Source organism: Cricetulus griseus (assembly GCF_003668045.3).
Source record: "Cricetulus griseus strain 17A/GY chromosome 1 unlocalized genomic scaffold, alternate assembly CriGri-PICRH-1.0 chr1_1, whole genome shotgun sequence".
In the NCBI taxonomy this organism is placed as follows: Eukaryota; Metazoa; Chordata; class Mammalia; order Rodentia; family Cricetidae; genus Cricetulus; species Cricetulus griseus.
Genome location: NW_023276807.1, coordinates 53,566,579 through 53,588,302, shown reverse-complemented (window position 1 = coordinate 53,588,302; position 21,724 = coordinate 53,566,579).

The following is a 21,724-nucleotide window of genomic DNA, read 5'->3' as shown; positions in this document are numbered from 1 at the left end:
CTGGACCTTACTATTCAGATGGTTCTGTACACTATGCAGAACCACCCAGAAGTGAACAGTTTACAGCAATACAACCCCTTTCTAGGATGACTCTGAAGGGACATGACGAAGGGAAATCTTCACGGTGGGCAGAACTTTGGGCAGTACACATGTTCACACATTTTATCTAGAAGGAGAAATAGCTACAAGTGTGATTGTATACAGATCATGGGCTGTAGTCAGGGACTTGGAAGGAGCAGATTGAAAGTTGCTGGGAAAAACTTTCTGGAAAGGGGCCTGTGGATAGAGCTTTCTAAACAAGCAAAAGATGCAAAAATACTCGTGTCACACAAATGCTCACCAAAATGTGACCTTAGCAGAGAAAGGCTTCATTAATCAAGTAGATACGATGATCTCTTTTGTGGGTAGTATTCAGTCTCTTTTGTTGGACATCTCTGTCATCACCCAATGAGACCATGAACAGAATGGCCATAGTGACAAGGATAGGGGTTATGAATGGATGAATCAACATGAACATCCAGTCCTAAAAACTGCTAAGTCTACAAATGCTGCTGGATGCTAAATATGTGGGCAACAGAGAGCAATACTGAATCCCCAGTGTGGCAGAATGTTTCTAGGGGGACCAATCAGAGGCCCGATGTAAGGTGGACTATGTTAGACCATTTCCATCATAGAAATGAACACCTTGTCCTTATTGGGATAGATATGGATTTGTCTTTCCTAGATGTGATGTTTTTGCCAAAACTACTACCCATTGACCTAAAAAATTCCTTATCTACTGTCCTGGTGTTCCACACAGCATTGCTTCTGACCAAGAAATTTATTTCACTGCCAAAGAACTGAGACAGTTGCCTCAGGGTGATAAAATTCACTGATCTTAATGTGCACCTCCTCTATCTAAAACAGTGAAGTTGGTAGGATAATGAAATGGCCCTTTAATGACATAGGTACAGTGCTAACTGGGTGACAGTATCTTAGAGACCTGGGCAGAATTCTCCAGAAGACTTTGAATCAGCATCCAATATATGGAACTGTATCTCCCTTGGACAGGATGCAGGGGTCCAAGAATCAAGGGATAGGAATAGAAATGCAACCACTACTCATTACTCCTACTAACCTCCCAACAAGTTTTTCTTCTTCTAGTTCTTGTGACCTCATACTCTGCTGACCAGGAAGACTTGGTTCCAAAGTGGGAGTGTTTCTTCCAGGAGGAACAACAAATTTTACAATTAATTAGAAAACAAAACTTTGCTCCAATCTATCTGTGTTCCTGATGCCTTTGAATCAACAGACTAATAAACAGGTTATGGTGTTAACAGGGATGATGACTGAAGATTAGCAGAGGAAGTTGAACTGTTTCTCCACAAAGGAAGTAAGGAAGCCTATGTACAGAGTGCTGGAGATCCTGTAGGACATTGCTTGGTGTTAGCATGTCCAGCAGTGACTAAGGTCAATGAGAAACTACTACAGTCCAATCCAGACAAGATAATACATGGTTCACACCCTCCAGGAATGAAGATGTGAGTAACCCCATCAGATGAAGAACCAAGACTTATGAAATTGCTCCTATCAGAAGATGGTTGTTAAATCCAGCTTTGGTAATGTGACCCATTATGGAGATGGAAGTTGTAATTGTCCAGAATGTTTCTGCTTTATTTGGTTAAAAATGTATGTATATATCTATAAAAAATAAATTGCATTTTCTTTCCTCTCATATTCATTTACCATATAACATAACACTGATTGAGACAATATCAGTAATTGTTATTAAACTTTTATCATATTAAGCTATGAGATATTAAAAGGCTAATATACAAGGGACTTTGCCATCTAGTCTGAGAGAAAATCTAGCATGTGTCCAGGTATGTGTGGGGAACTAATATAAGGTAGAGTTAGCTATGACCTTGTTAGAGTCTTCATCTGGAGATTAAGCATGACATAAGGGGTGGTTGGGTCTCAGGTTGACAAGAGGTAGACTTATAAAAGTTTACTTATGATAAATTTGATAGGCCCTGCAATCAATTAAAGGATATGTCTCAGGGTGGGTCTGTGAGGGCATTTCCAGGAAAGATTAACTGAGGACAGAAGACCCTCCCTCAGAATGAGTGACACCTTCCAGCAGGTGGCCCAGATACAAAGAGGTCTCAGCAAAAATCAGTCTTGTTTGTCTGTCTGCCTTTGCTCCTTGCTGGTGAGGTCATCTCTCATTGTTAGTATGGATGCTGCTGTTGTTGCTCCTTCTACTGTTCCCCTTCACTGACAGCAGACTCCAGCCTTCTCAGCCTTCTACTGTGGCCTGAAGATCGGGAGCTCTCCAAGACTCTTCCAGGACTTCAGCACCATATTGTGACTCCCAACAAATCCTGCTTCCAGACCTAAGCAGCTACTGGGTTCTCAGACCACCAAGAACGCACATAACTACTATTGGAGTACCCAGCCTTCTTATGTAAACCATTCCCTTGAACCCCCTTCATGATGTACAGTGTGTGTGTGTGTGTGTGTGTGTGTGTGTGTGTGTGTGTGTATTACACATACACAAATATTCTCTTGGTTCTGTTTCTCTGGATAATCATGTTTAATATAAAGATCTAAATGTTAAAAAGCTGAACTACAAAATTCTTACAATAAAATGTCAGAATAAACCTTTATGACCTGGGATTTGCTTCTTAGATATAATGCCAAAAGCATAAACAGCAAGAAAAAAGTTTGATGTCATCAAGTCAAATGCTTTTAGTCATCAAAGGATATTATTGAGAGAGTGAAAACACAACCCACAGAACAACAGAGAATATTTACAAATCATGTAGGAACCTCATACTTACACTTTCTACCAAATTCTTATAATTCAGTGGCACAAAAATGCTACTTAATAAAAAATGAAATAAGGCAACAAATAGATGTTTCTCCAGAGATGATATACTAATGGTCACCAAGCAGAGAAAGAGAATCCTACATCAAAAGTCACTGGGGAAACACAAATAAAAGTCGCACTGAGGTATCGATATCACTTTGGGCTCCCAAGGATGGCTATGCTTTTTCAAAAGCACAGAAAATGAGTATTGACAAAAGATGCTGAGATGTTGGACTTCCCATTACTGGTGAGAACAAAAAATGATGTAGTCACTTGGGAAAACATTTGGTACTTTCTAAAACAATAAATAAATAAACACAGAAACTCACATGGCCCCAAAATGTCACTTAAGCTTTTACCCAAAAGAAAGTGTTCATCTTAAAACATAAACAAATATTCCTAGCAGAATTATTCCTAGTAGCTAAAAGTAATGAGGAGAAAATAAAATATGGTAGGATAATAAAAAGGAATATTATTCAGTAACAAAAGCATAAAGTAGGGGCTGAGAGGCAGTTGGTTCAGTAAATTGCCTTGACTGTTCGTAGCCCATTTCATGTGTATGCTAATTTTAAAATCAACATGTTTAACACACAGAGAGATTGCAATTGTCATGTCTATCCTGTTCTATTCAGTTAGGAATATGTTTAGAGGAGCATTAAATTATGTAACAAAAACTCCAGCACTAGTCACAGGAAACTGCCACTTCCCTATACACACATAAGGGTAGCTCTCACCCCTGTCATAAAAGCTTCTTTTTGCAGCAGATGGAGAACATTAGCAAAAGTTGCAACTGATGAAAATGCAAACTGACTGTAGGGTCACTTTGCAACCAACCTCAGTTAATACATCTACAACACAACGCCTACATCTAAGACTCAGGGAACATCATGGGAGCTGGGGCAGAAAGATTGTGAAAGCCCAGAGGACCAGGGCATTTACTACAAGTTTTCTATATGTGACAGGAAAGATGATCCCATGCAACCTCAACAATGTAGCTGTCTACACAAAACTTAAAAAAAAAAACCTGACACCACCAAATGAAATGCCAATACAGATAGAAGAAATTTCATAAGACTTTGTTCCCAATGAAGAGCTACAAACAGTTAATGGTTGCTGAGATCAGTCTTCTCCAGGGACAAGCTCCCTGATAGGTTAATCCCAAGCAAGCAGTAGTGGTGAGTCATAAACACAAATACATATGAACAAGACAAAATAAACTCAGCTGGCTGAACTTTTCAGTTCATATGTACATATGTGTACAACAATGATAATTAAAAACTCAGGCCAATAAAAGGAATGTTTAATACACATATTAAGCAGATATTTTTGTTTTCTTGCCTCTGCTATTCCTTTAACAAGTAATATAACATCACCTGTGATAAAATCAGTACTTAAGTGTTGTTTAGTCTAGATCATCATACTCAAGATATGGGATGTGAAAAGACCAAGCATTCTTCAAGAGACACTTTTGAAATTACCCCTCAAGTTTAGCGTGTGGTGTGCTGTAAATTTTCAAAGTTCAGCATTTCCCCTTACCTTCTGACTCCACTTTGCTCATTCTCACCCATGCAGGATCTTTGGGGAGACTTTTAAGGTTAATCTGCATTCCATGCCATTGCATTCCTGGGTTTCCAATATCTCTTCATTAGTTGTGACAAATTATCATTACCATTACACATATATGTACATTTCTCTACATGTTTTTGTCTTTGTTCACAATCTGGTTTTGAGATTCAGGCTTTCCTTATGAAACAGATGTACTTCTCAAATGCACCTTACAGAAGTTTGTCTGGAGTGGGTCTGTTTGTCATTAACAGTGGCATTGAGAGTGCCATATAACACTCTTGGTATGTAGTAAAAGTTTACGTACTTATAGGAAATGCCTCTGTGCTCATGTTTCTTTCAATAGGTACAATCCTATCTCAGCATTGCTCTTCCTAAATTTAATACATGTTATACTAATACACAGAATTTCCCCTTTTTCTTTCGCCTATGTTTTAGGGGATAGAATTATTTTTCCTTTTTCTTTCTTTTTTTCTTACCTATCTGTATCTTGGACCTTTTGTCACTAATTGTCTCAGTTACACACCCTTATAATAATTTTAAAAATTGTCTTCCACATGAGGGTTGGCATGTGTCTTAGTAGTAAGCACTTTGATAGGATTTCAGAGGCCCCAGGTTTGACACCCAGCACTGAAAAGCAAAACCTCTCTTTCTAGATCCATGGTTCCATGTCTATCACCCATTCTCAGACATTGTGTCTTCAAATATGCATTTCCCCAAGTGCTTTGACTTTCTCTGCCAGGGGCATTAATTGAATCCTGTCAGGTGTTCTTATTTTCTCCTCCATGTCATTCACATCTTCATTCCAAAGTCTGATGAGCCTGTAACCACTGGAAGTAGTGGTCATTCCTATAATGTATGCATATGTGCATATATGTATGCATATACATATATGAATATATCTGAGTGAAACATGTATTGTGTGTTCAGTAGAAAATGACACTGAGAGACTAGGAACCACACAGGCTATATTGGAGAGACAGAAGTACATGTGTGAGAATGGATTTAACACAGTGCTTGCTTACTACATTTTTCTACAAGGGCCACTGGACTCTCCCTTCATCACAGTTTTGAGACTGGAACTCTGAAATTCTTGGAAATACTATATTGGCTGCACTCTTCTGGCCAGAGATAAAGTTGAGAAGTGCTACCATTGAATTAGGTCTCACATTGCCATGGAGATGGAATTAAGGCAAGGTAGACGGCAAATGTCACTATTACAGTAAGGTGAGAACAATCAACAAAACAGGCATCAGGACTTTGGAGCAATCAGAATGGCTGGACAAGGTATTTCTGACAGGGGATAATGGATAGTAAAGAAAAAAAACAGGAACCTATGAGATGCTTAGTGGGTCATGGTGCTTGCTGCAGAACCTGAGGGCCTGAATCAATCCCCAGGACCTACATGATAAAAGAAGGGAACCAACTCCTCTGACCTGTACACATGTACAGTGAAATATGTACACATGTGCAAATGTGAGTGTGTGTGTGTGTGTGTGTGTGTGTGTGTGTGTGTGTGTGTGTGTGTCACACATACACACAAATTAAGTAAAAACCTCTACCCCCAAGCACTCAGGGCAGTGGGTGCCACTATGATAACAAATATGCAATGGAGAGATGGGAAAGATAGAGTATGTGATAGAGAAATGGGAGAGAAAGAGAAACAGACCAGTGTGCTGGCCCCACCCCTCAACTGAGCAAAGTGAGAAAGCTGGCTCTGGTGGCATGGGTGCAGGACAGCAGGCAGGCTGACCAACTCAGCTATTACCCAGGCCCAGATCCAGGGCTTTGAATTTATCCACTCCAACATCTACTCCATCCATGAACTGCTGGAGCAAGTGAAGGGGTCAGTCCTGTAGAGCCCAAGCTGCTGGATCTTCATGACTCAGGGCAACAACAGGGTATCCAAGAGGAGTCCCAGTGAGGATCCAGTATTAATAGTGCAAGAAAAGCCAGGGGCCTCAAATCAGTCCAATGACTCATTACAGTGAATATTAGCAAGTGAAACTGAGCAAAAGGATATACTGTGTGACACATCATGATACACTACAGCTTCCACGGCGAGATTTTTGTTTGTTTTCTTTTGAAGGGAGAGGTTGCAAGGGCAGAGGGCAGAGATAGACGGATGGGAAGATGAGTGTGATTAGGGTGCATGATGTTCACAAAGACTCAATAAAAAGATTAAACAAAAAAGAAACTAACATCCTAATTGTTTTGTTCAACTGGAGAACACCTATAAACCAGGAAAACAGTGGTTTAGTTTGAATCCTTCATCTAATTTCAGATCTGTCCATTTGATAGAGGTCTGAGAATAAAGAAAACCATCTGTATAGCTGAGGCAGGCTCATGCAATACAGTGAAATTGATGTGTCATCAAAAGTCTTCCTAAGAAACCTGTTGCCACTTCCTAGCATGGCTGTGTCTAAGATAAAAGGGGCAACAGTCCTTTTAAGGTTTTGTGAACACACTGGTATTGAACTAATTTTAATCATCCAAGAAGACTCTGGAATCCACCAGCACCTTCATCAAATTTTAAAGCCAATTTTGTTTCTGGTCTTTCTCATGATGATCCAGATCAGCTCCAAATCCATAATAAATTCCTCTAGGTTACTTAAATATATGTTCAAAGTAGATGTATACTCCATGAATAGTAAACCCCAACACTGACTTCCTCAGCCCTGTACCACTGTGATCAGCTTCAATTACAAATAAAGAAGACACATAACAGACCAGATTTTAAAAAAATAAGTATCTATCCTTATACTGTAGCCAAGAAACAAAGGATCACACCTTAACATCAAGGATAGACATCACCTCAGGGTATAAGAGTGAGAAGATACCAAGAAAATAGACCCAAGAAACAAGCCAGTGTAAACACTTTAATGTCTAACAAAATAGACTTCAAATCAAAACTAATCAATCAAAAGGGATAGAGAAGGGCACTATTTATTCACTGAAGGAAAAAATCTACCAAGAGGACATTGAATTATAAACATCTCATCTATCCATCAAACACAAGGGCAACGATGTTCATAAAAAACACTATTAACAGTTGAAATCACATATTGACTCTCACACACTAATAATGGGGGCGCTTCAATAACCAACTCCCACCAACAGACAGGACATTTAGACAAAAACTAAGCAGAGAAATGTTGGAGCTGACCTATATCATAAACCAAATGGACCTAGCAGATATTTACAGAATGTTTCACCCAAATTCTCACTACTTCTCAGCACTACCACTCTGGGGACCAAGCATCAAGCACAGACACCAAATCCAGACCATAACACCCCTCCCCACCCAGGTGTTGTTTTTAAACCAAATCTCACGATTTTACCAATACTCAGGAGTCAGATGCTGGGATGAAAACCTGCTAGCTCAGAGAGGCTGAGGAGTAACCAGATGACCTCCCTGCTTAGCTGACTTCCTAGAAAAAAAGAGTTTCTTTTCCACCATCCAAAACCAAAGAGATGTCTTGATGGGGCGGTGACATTTGGGGATCAGGGAGAAACCTGGTGCCAGGAAAACTCCCAGGAATCCACAAGGATGGCCACAGCTAAGATTCCTAACCAAAGTTGAGAGGGTGTCTGAACTGGGTATCTCCTGTAATCAGATTGGTGACTACCCTAATTGTCATCAGATGGCCTTCATCCAGGGACTGATGGCAACAAATGCAGAGATCCACAGCCAAGCACTGGGCCAGACTCCAGGAATCCTGTAGAAGAGAGGGAGGAAGTGTTGTACAAGCCACGGGGATCAAGGTCATCACAAGGGAACTCAGAGAAACAACTAACCTGGGCTCATAGATGCTCACAGACTCTGGACCGACAGCTAGGGAACCTGTATGAAGCAGACCCAGGCCTTATACATATGTGTGACACTTGTATCTACAAAGCAAGTTTCAGGACAGGCTCCAAAGCTACACAGAGAAACACTGTCTCAAAAAAGGAAGGAAGGGAGGGAGGGAGGGAGGGAGGGAGGGAGGGGGAGAGGAGGGGAAGGAAGGAAGGAAGGAAGGAAGGAAGGAAGGAAGGAAGGAAGGAGGGAAGGAAGGAAGGAAGGAGGGAAGGAAGGAAGGTCCAGCTATACCACTCTTGGGCATATACCCAAAGGATTCTATATCCCCCTACAGAGACATTTGCCCACCCATGTTTACTGTGCTCTATTCTTAATAACCAGAAAATGGAAACAGACTAGTCATGCGCCAATAGAAAAATAGCTAAAGAAAATGTGGTACATTACAAAAGTGGATATTACTCAGCCAGTCTTTAAAAAAAAATGAAATTTTCAGGTAAATGGGTAGAGCTATAAAGTATCATTCTAAGTGAAATCACCCAGACCCAGAAAGACAAACATTGTATGTATTCACTCACTTGTGGATATTATCTGCTATCTCTTCAATAATGGATTGTACAGTCCATACAATCACAGAGTATACAGTAAGGAACTAGAGGGTAGGGGTGGATTTCCTTATGAGAGTGAAATAGAACAGACAGTTATGGATGAACAGAGAAAAGGGTACTGGAATGGGGGAGCAAATGGAGAAATGGAGTGAGGATGATGGTAAGGGAGTGAATATGGAAGAGGCAGCTAAAACTAAGGACCATCCTCACTTTGGGAACATTCTGCTCCCCATAACGTAAATGCCATGTGATCTGTCAACCTCCTGCTTCTGCCATCTTGCCTTCTCTGCCATGGTGTAATGATGCCACTGAATGATGCCAGAACAAACCTTCCTCCATTAACTTGCTTCTTGTCAGCTCTTGGTGACAGCTATGAGAAAACTAATACAATGACTTCGTAGGAAGGGGAAATGAAGCCAGGGTGGGGTGGAAAAACTTATGTTCTGTTCACTATCCTTACCACAGCTCTACAGAAGGAAAAAATGACTATCTGTGACCACATTTCCAGTCCCAGGAAGATTACTCAAGGTTAGGAACATCCCTTCTAGCTTCTTAACCAAGTGCAGCTCAAAATCAAGATTCAGATAATAATTGGGATCCTTAAACACAATCTGTTTTATTAAAACCACCAGAAATGAAAATTTCCTTCAATCATTAGACAATATGATTTCCATAATGATAATAACAGCAAATTATAAGAACAAGAGAAAAAATGTTTTAATACTGGTAGTGTCTTCAGTTAGATTGATTGCCTTCTCCTGCTGCATAATGATCACGAAGGAACTTAATAGGAACAATTGGAAGCATAGAGGAGCCTGTCAGACAGACCATGTGCAACTGAAAGCAGTGGGTAGTATTTTAAAGGAGTAGAAAGCACATAGGGCATCGAAGCAGGAATAACAGTAATCATATTGTAGTGATTAGTTCAGTTGGAATAGTTTTCCTTTTCATGTTTGTTTTTGTAGGGCTGGAAATGGAGCCCAGAGCTTTGCACATGCCAAGTGAGAATTCTACCATTCAGTTGGATAACCAGTCCTCTTAGTAATTGCCCAGTTTGGGGGGTTACTTTCATGATTGCAAAAGAAGGAAGGGAAGTACCAGAATCATCTAGTTTCTTTAACTACTGAGAAGGAATTTTCTTATTTGTGAAAATGCCAGAAATTGCCCCTTTGTTTAAGGTTCTGTTGAATCATGGTAATGGTGTGACATATACAAGCTATTGGGATTTGGGACCCAGCTCAGCCTTTTTCTGCATTGTTTGCTTTTAGCAAGTCCTTCACTTTAGTAGCCTGGAGTTTCCTTGACTGAAATATGCCATGGTAGTCATATTACCACCTCCACAAGGCCATTTTGAAGATTAAAGCATGAGTACTTTGTGTTGCATTCTAGATGCAGGCTTCCTTCCTGTTAGATTCATGAAGATTCATCTGGAGACTTTCATTTGGTTTTACTATTCAGGATACATTAAAATGAGTAAAGACAGGGTGGTAAAATAGAAGGTGGCCGATTTCCCTCTTTACACAGCCTGTGGTATGTTTTCCTGTTCCAAGACGATTTCAGGCAACATTGCAAAGAAAACATCAATTGTCCTTCATGCACCAACCTCCACTTTGTCATTCTGACATTGTGGAAAATCTGTATGTGGGGATGGAGGACTAAGGAAGAAAGCAAGCCATTGCCTCAACAGCCCTGAAACTTAGATTTGAGTTCTGGTCTACCAGTTGTGAATGGTGGCCTTGAACAAATGTCCAGATTAACCCAAAGCATGTTGGATGTCATGTCCACTCCTCTGTGGCTGTATTCTCTACTTTTAGCAGAGGCTAAAGTAGCTCTGAGGCCAGTGGCTCTGAATACTTGGTAGCAGGGTGTGAATAATTTGAAAACTCTAGACAAAGGTGTTCTTCAGCCTTCCTTCTCTTCACCCTATGTCTGTCTTCTCCATTCACCAGTCACTCCCACTGCCAACCTGTTTGAAGTCCATGTTGGCTCTCCTGGCTTGTTCTCCCCCACCCCCAATTTTACATATGTTAGTCAGATTCTAGACTTTTCTCAAGCTTTCAGTGACAACCATAATGATAAAAGTAGCAACAGCAGATACTTTAGATAGCTCTTATAATGCCCTTGGTGCTGAGTTAAATGCTTTCTAGACATAATTTCATTTCATCCCAACTAAAGTCCCAGGAAGAAGACATGTTGATTAAAGTCTCCTTCATATACATGACAAAACTGACATTTGAGAGAAATACTTAGTTTTTTGAATAATAAGATGAGCAAAGTAGTATTTTTGTCTAACTTTATAGTCTGCTTGTTTGAAACAAAACCCAAATGAATTTCACACTAGATGAAGAGTTGATATGTTGGATTTATAAATGTTCCTTCTTACTCTTTTTGTGCAATTCATCTGTAAGGAAAGAAACATGGTAACTTGCACAACTTCCAATTATCTGCATTCCTTTGATTATTCTCCATGGTGCCTTTATCCATAATTTTTCTATATTGCTAGGTAGATAGAGGATTTCTTGGCTTCAAATCTGATTGCTTTAGCTAGATTACTTCATGAACAGTGGTGTACCTTTCAATTAAGGTGTACCTCCCATTGCTTCTCTTTTTATAATGTCAATAGTCACTAGTGTTCAATGCTTAGATACAGGAGATCAACAAGGGACGCTAAATGATGATACTCTAATTGAAGCATTCCTGTATTTATTCACAGAAATTCTACAAAGGTTAATTTCCATCTGTCTAATGTTCAATTTCCCAATGATAAATTTCATAATAACAGCTGGATAAACGTATGCCCCTTTCCCTTTATGCTTCAGTTTTAAAACTGGTAAGTGGGTCCCCCCCTTGTCCTTCTGTGATAAGCAGGAACATTTGTTTCCCTGGAAAGATTATAAACTTATAAGACGCTCATGGGTTTAATCACCTTTTCATTTAAATCCATTACAGTTAGCTTATTGGAGTTCATTTACCTCACATCTGGACAAACCTAAGCTATCTCCTGGAATGTTTTGGCAAAATATCAGTGAATTTTGGTAGCTTCCTTGCTATCTTCTCAGACAAGATTTTCCAAGTTAATCTTCTACATCTTTTCACTCCTGCTTATAATTTGCCATCTTTCCAGGGATCACATTTTTCACTCTTAGTGGAAAATGGTATTTCAAACCTCCCTCTGCCCATGCTACTGAATGGATCACAGTAATTGCTTCAAATTTCTACTTCATCTCCTTTATCCCACACAAAGTATTTCTGTTTCCAGTGATAGTGGGTATGACAGAATTAGGTTAACACATAACTGCCTTTTCATTTACTCTACTATATTTCCTATATCCACAGCAAACAAGCATAAGGACCTGAGTTCAAAACCCAGCACCCACAAAAGCCTGATGCTATGGTGTATAATAGTAATACTATAGCTCCTATAAAGATGTAGGAGGCAGAGATAGGAGAATCCCTAGAAACTTGCAGTCCGGCTAGACTGGCACTGAACCACAAAAAAGAAAAATTTGTCTTGAACAAGGTAAAAAATGAGAACCAACACCCAAATTGTCACTTGGCCTCTGTGTATGCTGTGTATTCACACACACTTGTGCGCATGCATGCAATCAACTTAACCATTTTGTTTTTGCTGTTCTTCTTGTTACTATTGATACATGGCACTAGAATTGGAAATTCAAATCAGTGAGTTTCAAGGTCTCTGAAAAGAACTGGGTTAGCAGCTCAGGAAAGGTCTCTGAAAGTTGGCTCCTGACTTCACCATGAAGTCTCGAGCACTAGACAAAGCCTAGATTTATACACAATGAAGAGTTTGGGTGGAGCTCCCATTAAAAGTGTGTGTGTACAGTGGAAGCTATTTCGACATTTAAGGAACATTGTTCACTTTGGTTACATGAAGTATTTCTTAGCACCAAGGATGAAGTTTCATATTTTCCTAAGAAGCTAACTATCCATCAAAATCACCAAGTTTCACAGAATCTTTTATCAGTTCTACTAACAATGGATGAACTCAAACTGTCTGCTGTCTCTTCTTTGGACAGCCATCTCTTCTAAGAGGTTCCAGTTATAATTCCAAGGACCAGACACCTTCAATGGCATTAATCTCTGTTACTAGAGTAAAGTAATATGGCATGCTTAAATGTATTAAGTAGTGTAACACTAGGCTTTTAAAATATTTTTTCCAATTGATAGAACTACATGTTCTATTAGGTACAGAATAACATTTCATTACATATAACTATGCACTGCATAACCACATCAAATATTTACCATTTCATTGTAGTAGGAAAATTTAAAGCTATCTGTATGGGGCTGGAAAGATGTCTCTGAGGCTAAAAGTGCTTACTGTTCTTGCAGAGGACTATCCACATGGTGGCTCACAACCATATGTAATTCTAGATCCAGGAAATCCAATGTCTTTTCTGACCTCCACAAGCTCCTGCATGCATGAAGCCCACACACATACACTCACACACACACACACACACACACACACACACACACACACACACACACACACAATTTTGAAAAATTCAAATGATCTTTACTGTCTATTTTGAAATACACAACCAACTTTGTCAATAGTAGTTACCCTACCCTAGTATTCTCTAAAACATCATTTTATATATGTTATGTGACACTAGTCTTAGGGAGATATGAACAAACATTAAGTCACCCCAGATAGGGAACTGATGGCAGACCAAAACAAGAATACCACCAAAGTCCAACTTGGTGAACCAACGAGTTCTAATGGGGTTACTTAAGTAAGCCTCACTAGGCTTTCTCAAAGACAGCTGCAGCACTGAAGTTCACCCCAGCATGGGTGTCAGCTCACAGAAGCTGGAAACCTGGAACACATTGCATAACCTGCAGGTAACTCAACTGGTTGGAGTTTGTCCTTTGCAGGAAGTACAGTTACTCTGGATTTCTTCCAAGCACCTTTGCTTCATTCTGCTTCTTCCAGGCAGTTTGGCTGATCTGCCTTTTTGGGGCATCTTAACCTGTCTGAGTGCCTCTCAGTAGTCCTTACTGCTTATATATGCTTCCAGAGGGAGGGGCTTAGTTATTTGGTCAGTTTCAGGGACTTCCTGAAGTCTTTAAGTTGTTTACTTCCTGAATATAACAAACTTTTTTCAGGTTGGAATGTTTTGCCTCCCTTTAGAGCATCCTGTCTTTTCCCCTCCTATTTAACATCAATGTCTTTTTTTTTTTTTTTCGGTTTTTCGAGACAGGGTTTCTCTGTGTAGCTTTGGAGCCTGTCCTGGAACTCACTCTGTATACCAGGCTGGCCTTGAATTCACAGAGATCTATGACTTAATGAGTTTTCTGCAAGACAAAATGTTTCCCTTCCCTTTTGATGATCTGTATCTCTCCTCTAAAGTTGGATGCTTTATGTCTGAACCCCTTGATCACTAGCCATCATCTCTGTGTCACTTTCTCCTCCATATCATTCTCAGGCCTCTGGTAAACATCATCCTATTCTGTATTTCTGAGGGATCAGCAATTTTAGTTTCCACATAAAAGTGGCAATATGCAGAGTTTTTATTTCTGAGAATCACAATGTTTTGAACTAGTTTATGTTCTATCACAGATGGCTGAGATCCTATTCTGTTTCTTCGCATTCTCAAAAATATTTGGTGAAGCATCCCTCTCGTCTTTGCCACTATGAAGATATGAAATAGTTTCAGTGTGATATTGATTTGACTTTCACAGACTGTAACAAGGTTGCCCATCTTTTTATGTTTATGGATATAGATTTTTTTAATTTACATGACTGTCTTTTGTACATCTTTAAATTTAGTTCACTTTTGCTCAGTAACTGATGGAAGGTCTTTAATATGTTCAGATCATTAAATCTTTATCTATTTGTTTCAAGCATATTTTGAGGTTATTGTTTCTTTTTATAATGTGATTCCCCAAACTGGAGTTTTATTTTTTTAATTAAGCTGAATTTATCCACATTCCCTTTACTTTTGTGCTTGTTCATTTGTCTTGTAAAATAAAAACTCATTAATAACCAAACTTCACGAAGACATTCTGCTATGTTTTTTTTTTCTCAAATGTAAATGTTTTAACATTCTTAACTTCGATATTTCTGTTCCTTAAATAAGAATGCATTATTGTGTATGATTTGAAGTGGACACATAACTTCATTTTTGTCCATGTGGGTGACCTGCTTGCTTGGTAGATCAATTCCTTCCCTTGTGATCTGCAGAGCAGCTTCTAGATCAAGTTACTACATAACAATAAGCCTTTTTATAGTCTAATTACTCTGTTCTATGTTTCAACTTATTCGTCTCTACATTAGGGCCATACTGTCTTACACCCCAACTTCTGACATCTGGGAGGTAAAACACCCATGTATATGTTACTACCCACACATATGTTACTACAATTTTCAGGAGTGTTGGTACTTTTTGCTTTTCCTAAACCATACAAATTTTATAATCATATTTTAAAAGTCTTTGTGATATTTTTATTGAAATTTCACAAGTCTTTAATTCAAACCAGGAGTAATTAATGCTATTATTACACTATTCTTTCAGCCAAGAAAACAATTGTAAATAATTTAGAAGACCCTAAGGAATGTCTTCTTTGCTATTTATTTGCAGGTGTGTACTAATAGAGATGGTGAAGAAAAATAACAGTACAAACAACAGCAAGAGAATATTTCACTCCATAGCCAGTGGTTACGGAGAATGAGGATGTGTGATAGGATATTTAAAGGGAAGGTATAGAGCAGCCTCTAGACTGAGTGTACTACATAGCCAGGTTTAGGGATACATGGTGATTTGTGTCATGTCATTTTTCCCGTTTGTAGATTCATTTCACTGCATGGCATGTTCCACAAGACAAACTTTAGGATATGGGATCAAAGATGCTTGACATACTGATTGATTTAGGACAAAATCATTCTTTTTTAAAAAGTTTTCCTTCACATAACATAAATATAAGTAGTAAATGAGTAAGAAATATTTTTGCTTTAATGTATTGTCTCTTTAAGTCTTGAGTCTTTCTCTTGCTCAATATGCAGCCTATTCAGTTCAAACTGATTTGGGTACACATGCATACATTTGCAAAATACATGCAAAGTTTGTTGTGTTATAATAGCTGTATTATCCAATGTAAAAAGGTAGAAATAATAAAGATAGTAACCACAGACAGCAAGGTAGTTCAAAGAAGAGTGTCTTCCTATGGTTGAGAGAGACAGAACTGGGGTTAGGCTCAAATTACTATCTCTTGGTTTGAAAACATGCAAATAAAGGTGTTTTAGCCTCCTGCTGGCATTCCAGGTTTGTCTGGTTGAAAGCAGTCAGCAACTGCATTCATCATCTTTGGGTCTGTTTTCTCCTGACCCCAGATTGTGTAGTGCTAGACAAGAAAGAAAGGAGCTTAGTGACTGAACACTAGACTAAGATGCCCAAGGCCTGGGTTAAAATCTTAGGATTTTTGTGTGCACGAGTGCATGCACACGCACACACACATACACACACACACACAAGGCACACACACTCACACACATGCATGTAGAAAGGACTACATCTCTATTCTAACCAACCATGACATAAAACTGCATGACCTTAAAGTTTTGACCTGCCCCAAACCATAAACTCATATCCTGCATAATGTCTATGCACCTCAGAGAACAAGCTGGAAAAGAAGACAGGGCTAATAGACTGGATGACCATTTTATCTGGCTTCTTTGTTTTCATAGACACCTACACACATCCTATAAGTTCACTGGGGGGAATAAACAATAAGAGTTATCTGATATAGTGTCACCCAGGCCCTACTGCTCACTGCCTCCCTGGCCCCCTTTTCTGAACTGTCATTAATTGTTTAACTATACTTTTCTCTTTCCAACTATTTTTCCTAGTTCTCTGTTTGTAGAACCCTTTAATATCTTATAATAAGTATAATTTAACATTCAGCTGCCAGAGAAACTCAGAAGGCTTTTTGTAAAAGATACAGATGCAAGAGCAGAAAGAGCAGCCGTGCTATGCACAGGCTTGCAGAGTGAACGCCATCTCTCACTTCACATCCCAGGGCCAAAACCTTCCCTGGGACACACTGAGCAGTCATTGACATTTTCAAAATGGCAACCCTGCTGATATGAAGAGTCCTGCCCATCTGAAGGTACTGTGATTTCTAAGCCTGGGAACAGATTGGAGGCTATGTTCTTGGCCTGCTGAAGCTGCATTTCCCCTTATTAATGCAAGAGTTGGTAATAATTAAATTCAGGACCACTAGCAATCGCTGCCTCGAGAACTTTGTCTCCCAAATGTGTACAGAAGGAGAGCCTGCTTGCCCACTGAAAGGATTAGCAGACTCATCTACTGCCCTGAATCCTGGGCACTGTTTCAACCTTACCCAATTATGTGAATCTGTAATAAGGAGTGGTCTCAGATGCTGGCAGAGTAGGTGTGAGGGCAAGATCCGATTAAAATTCATCCTGACACCTTGAAACACTTCTTTCTTTAGGTTGCTTCAGCATTCTGAGATATAAATGTATGGTGTCACATGACTCCATTGTCTACTCCACATAATTTGAGGAAGTTATTTTCTAGAGATTTCAGTGAAAAATGAAGCTAAACGTGAATAATACCTGAGGGTGGTTAGTTTTGTGTCACCTTGACTGGACCATGTGATGCCCAGATATCTGGTTAAATATTATTCTGGGTGTGTCTCTGACAGTTGTTTCTAGATGAGATAAAAATTTGAATTGTTGGACTGTGACACTCAGATTGTCATCACCCTTTGAGTGGGTACCCTCCAAGCAGCTGAAGATCTGAACAGAACAGAGTGGAGTTAATGAAGATTCCTCTGCTCTCACTGCTTCCAAGCTGATATGTGTCTTCTGACTTTGGACTTGGCTGGAACCCAGAGCATCAACTTTTCTTCCTCTCAGGCCTTTGGATTCAGCCTGGAGCTGCACCATCAGCACCACTGACTCCCAAGCTCATACACTGTGAATCTTGTTACTTTCCTGCCTCCATTATACCATGAGCCAGTTTCTCACCTTCATATGCTCTCTTGGTTCTGTTTCTCTGTCGAACATAAACTAATCCATCATTCATGCATGCAATTTCTAAATGAGGTCTCTGCTTCTAGTAGTGTAGACTAGACTAGCACAGGTCTGCTCATGACCATGGAACAGATACTGATTTTAAACAAGTTCTGAGGCTGGCAAGATAGCTCAGCAGTTAAGAGCACTTGTTCTTCTAAAGGACCTTGGTTCAAATCCCAACACCCATATGGCATCTCACAACCATCTGTAACTCCAGTTCCAGAGGATTCCAGGGCTTCTTCTGACCTTTGTAGACAACAGGCACACATATGATACAAACACATGTATGCAGGCAAAACATCGATAAATATGAAATAAAATAAAAGAAGTTTAAAATGTTGATTTTGTTTTTTTAACATTTTCCCTTTTAAAAGTCTTACCAAATAATATATACATACATACATACACACACACACACACACACACACACACACACACACACACACACGTATTTCAAAAGATGTGAAATAATTTAATTTAATCCATACTACCACTGGCTCAAAATACTCTTCAAACACATTACACCAAACCTTCCAAGTGTTTGAATTTAAATTTTTTATTTTAATTCTCCTATTTAATTTGCACACCTTTTGACCTTGATTCTACCAATCAGAAAGTCACTGAATCCTTTCAGTCACTAGAGAATAGAGGTTAAGCCCTCACAAGCTAGGCACAAGGACAGCTCGAAGGGCACAGATTGGCATCCTGCAGAAAAGAACATCATGAAATTAATTCTTAAGCAGAAGGAACTTTAAATTCGAGACAGAGAAGCCTTATTTAAATCACAGTTGATTTGATAGAGTAAGAGGTAAATATGTAAGACTTAAACACTTCCTCTTTCCTCAAATGAAAATATAATATGTGCAAACAAAATACTTGTATGAATCTAAAGTATGTTTAACCAGAGAAGCCATTGAAAAACACAGCCTTTCACAAAACAGGTAAGAACTTGCCTACATGATGGAGGAATGAAAGCTTCCCTCACCAGGGGTGCTCTGCCTTCTTGATACCTCAGACTCATCCCAGTGTACCCTTCCTGTGCTGGGGGAGGGGCACTTTATTCCTCTTAATCAACAGCTAATCCTCAAATACATCATCAAGAGTACAAACAACAAAGAAAAATAAATAAATTGGGTCTATCAAAATTCTTAAATTTTCAGCTACAAGTGACACTTCAAGGAAATGAAAAATTCAAATTCAGAACGAAAAAGGGTATTTCAAAATCATAAGAAGTAAGGAATTTGCATCCTCAATATAAAAATAACTCATAATTCAATGATAAAAAGATAAGTAGTCCCACTTTAAAAAAAAAAAAAAGGCATGTTTCCAAAGGTGATGTGTAAGTGGCAACAAGCACATGCAAAGATGTTCAAGCAAAAAAGGTGCCTCAGACCCAGAAAGATGTCAAATGATCCCTGGTAGAATTCTACAGCATAAAAGACTGACGGTAACAAGCATTGATAAGGAAGTGAAAAAATGAAACCCATATATTGTTGGTATCAATGTAAAATGCTACAGCCAGTCTGAAAAAATAGTTCATCAGTTCCTCAAGATATATAGAAAGGACTGGGGAAATGGTTCCCTGGGTAAAGAGCTGTTGCACAAGCGTGAGGATTTGGGGTTGTACCTCCAGAATCCACATACAAGTCAGCGTAGTACTTAGGTCTAATATCCTAGTGATCCTACAATGAGTTGGAAGGCAGAGACAGCAGAATCCATGGAAGCTATCAAGCCAGCTAAAATAGACCCTACATAAACAAGGTGGAAGACAAGGACTGAGACAAGGTTGGCCTTTGACATCCACACTCATACACATGATATGGGAGGTGTGTGCCTACCAACACGTCATACACACACTCACACACTCAGAGAAAAATGGTATTGAACCATAAAGAAGAATAAAGAAGTCCTGTCATTTGCCACAAAATGCACGGAATTGGTGAATTCGGTAACACATGTCCCTTCTCACATTTGTAAGCTAACAAAAATGTAGGCCTGGATGTAGATTGCTAGCAGTTGGGAAGTAGAGGTGGAGGTATGGATACAGACAGGCTGAATACAGTCAGCATACACTGCGTGCAAGCATTAAAATACCACACTGAACCCCGTTAGTATGTGTTTGCTTATTCAGTTTCTTCCATCCAGGGAAATTAACCCAGAACCTCCCACATGCTAAATAAACACTGTTCCACTACAGGCACAACGTGATGCATATGTAATGCATATATTTGATTCATGTTAATCAAAAGGTTTTTTTGGGGGGGGTTGGTTTTTCGAGACAGGGTTTCTCTGTGACTTTGGAGGCTGTCCTGGAACTAGCTCTTGTAGACCAGGCTGGTCTCGAACTCATAGAGATCTGCCTACCTCTGCCTCCCGAGTGCTGGGATTAAAGGAGTGTGCCACTACTGCCCAGCTTTAATCAAAAGTTTTTAAATAAAAAATTAACTTTCAAATGTTAAACATAGAGTTCCTATTTTAATTGTTGTCACCTTGATGTGCAAACAAGTCTTCACAAAAACTTAAAAGAGGGAGCATGTGTTTTGCTCTTAGAGGGGACAGTTTACCATGGTTGGGAGGTCATAGAGGTGGAAGTTTGAGCCAACCAGTCCCATTTTATTCACAGTCATCAAGCAGAGGGTGGTGAACACCATTGCCCAACTGGCTTTCTCCTTTCTATGCCATTCAGGGACTGGTGAAACCCACTTTTAGAATGGGTTTTCTCACCGCAGTTTACCTAATCCAGGTAACCCTCAAAAACATGACCAGAAGTTGTCTCCTAAGTGATTCTAGATCAGATCAGGCTGATGATCAATATTAACCATCACAATTACCACATAGTCAAGTAATGCCGATTCTAGGCATATACCTAAAAGAAATGCAAACATATGACCACACAAGTACTTTTACATTAATAGTCACAGTGGTATTATCAGAACAGGTAAAACACATGCACAACCCAAATACCCACTGACTGAGGGCAAACAGATAAACAAAATATGCTATACCCCACGAACTGGAATACTTGGTAATAAAAAGAATGCCAATATGTGATATAATGTAGGTCAGCCTAGAAAGCATTATGCTAACAAGTCAATCAGAAAGACTGCTTGTTATATCATTCAATTGAATTGAGATTCTGGAACAAACTAATCTACAGACACGGAAAGTTGATTATTAGTTACCAAGAACTGAGGAGTAACTGCTGACAGTTAAGGGTCTTTGGATGAAGTATTCTAAAATGGTTGGGTGAAGTTAGCCCAGCCCTGTGAAGAATACCAGGATCCATGAGCTGTGTCCTTTGAGTTGTCCCTCAATGGAATGTGTACACTCTATCTGACTTTGGAGTGTAGCACATGCTTGAAACCAGAAGTGTTTCAGACCCTGAACTTTTTTAGATTTCGGAGTGTTTTCCTGTGCTTGAATACCTTGAGGACAGGATCTAAAGCCCATTTGTGCTTCATAGACATGCAACTTCAGGTGATTTTATGCAATATTTTAGTGGGTCTGGGGTTCTGATTCTGTCACATAAGGTCGTATGCAGTTTTCCACTTGTGCACAAAACCTGTGTTCAGGAAAAAAGTTGACTTCAGGAAAGGAACTCCATTCATACCTGCGTAAAATCCTTTTTAACTGTGTGTTTGATAAGTGCTATGAAAGAAGAGAATATTGGCAATCAACATTCGTGGAGTTTGGAGAGCTCTGTTGCACTTCCAATACCCCATCCTCTTTCCTTTCCAGAGACTCAGAAGACATCACAACCATTTTTATAGCAGATCTAAGGATCCATCCAAGAGTGCTTACACACAGCCAGACATGGTGGTAGCACATGCCAATACTCT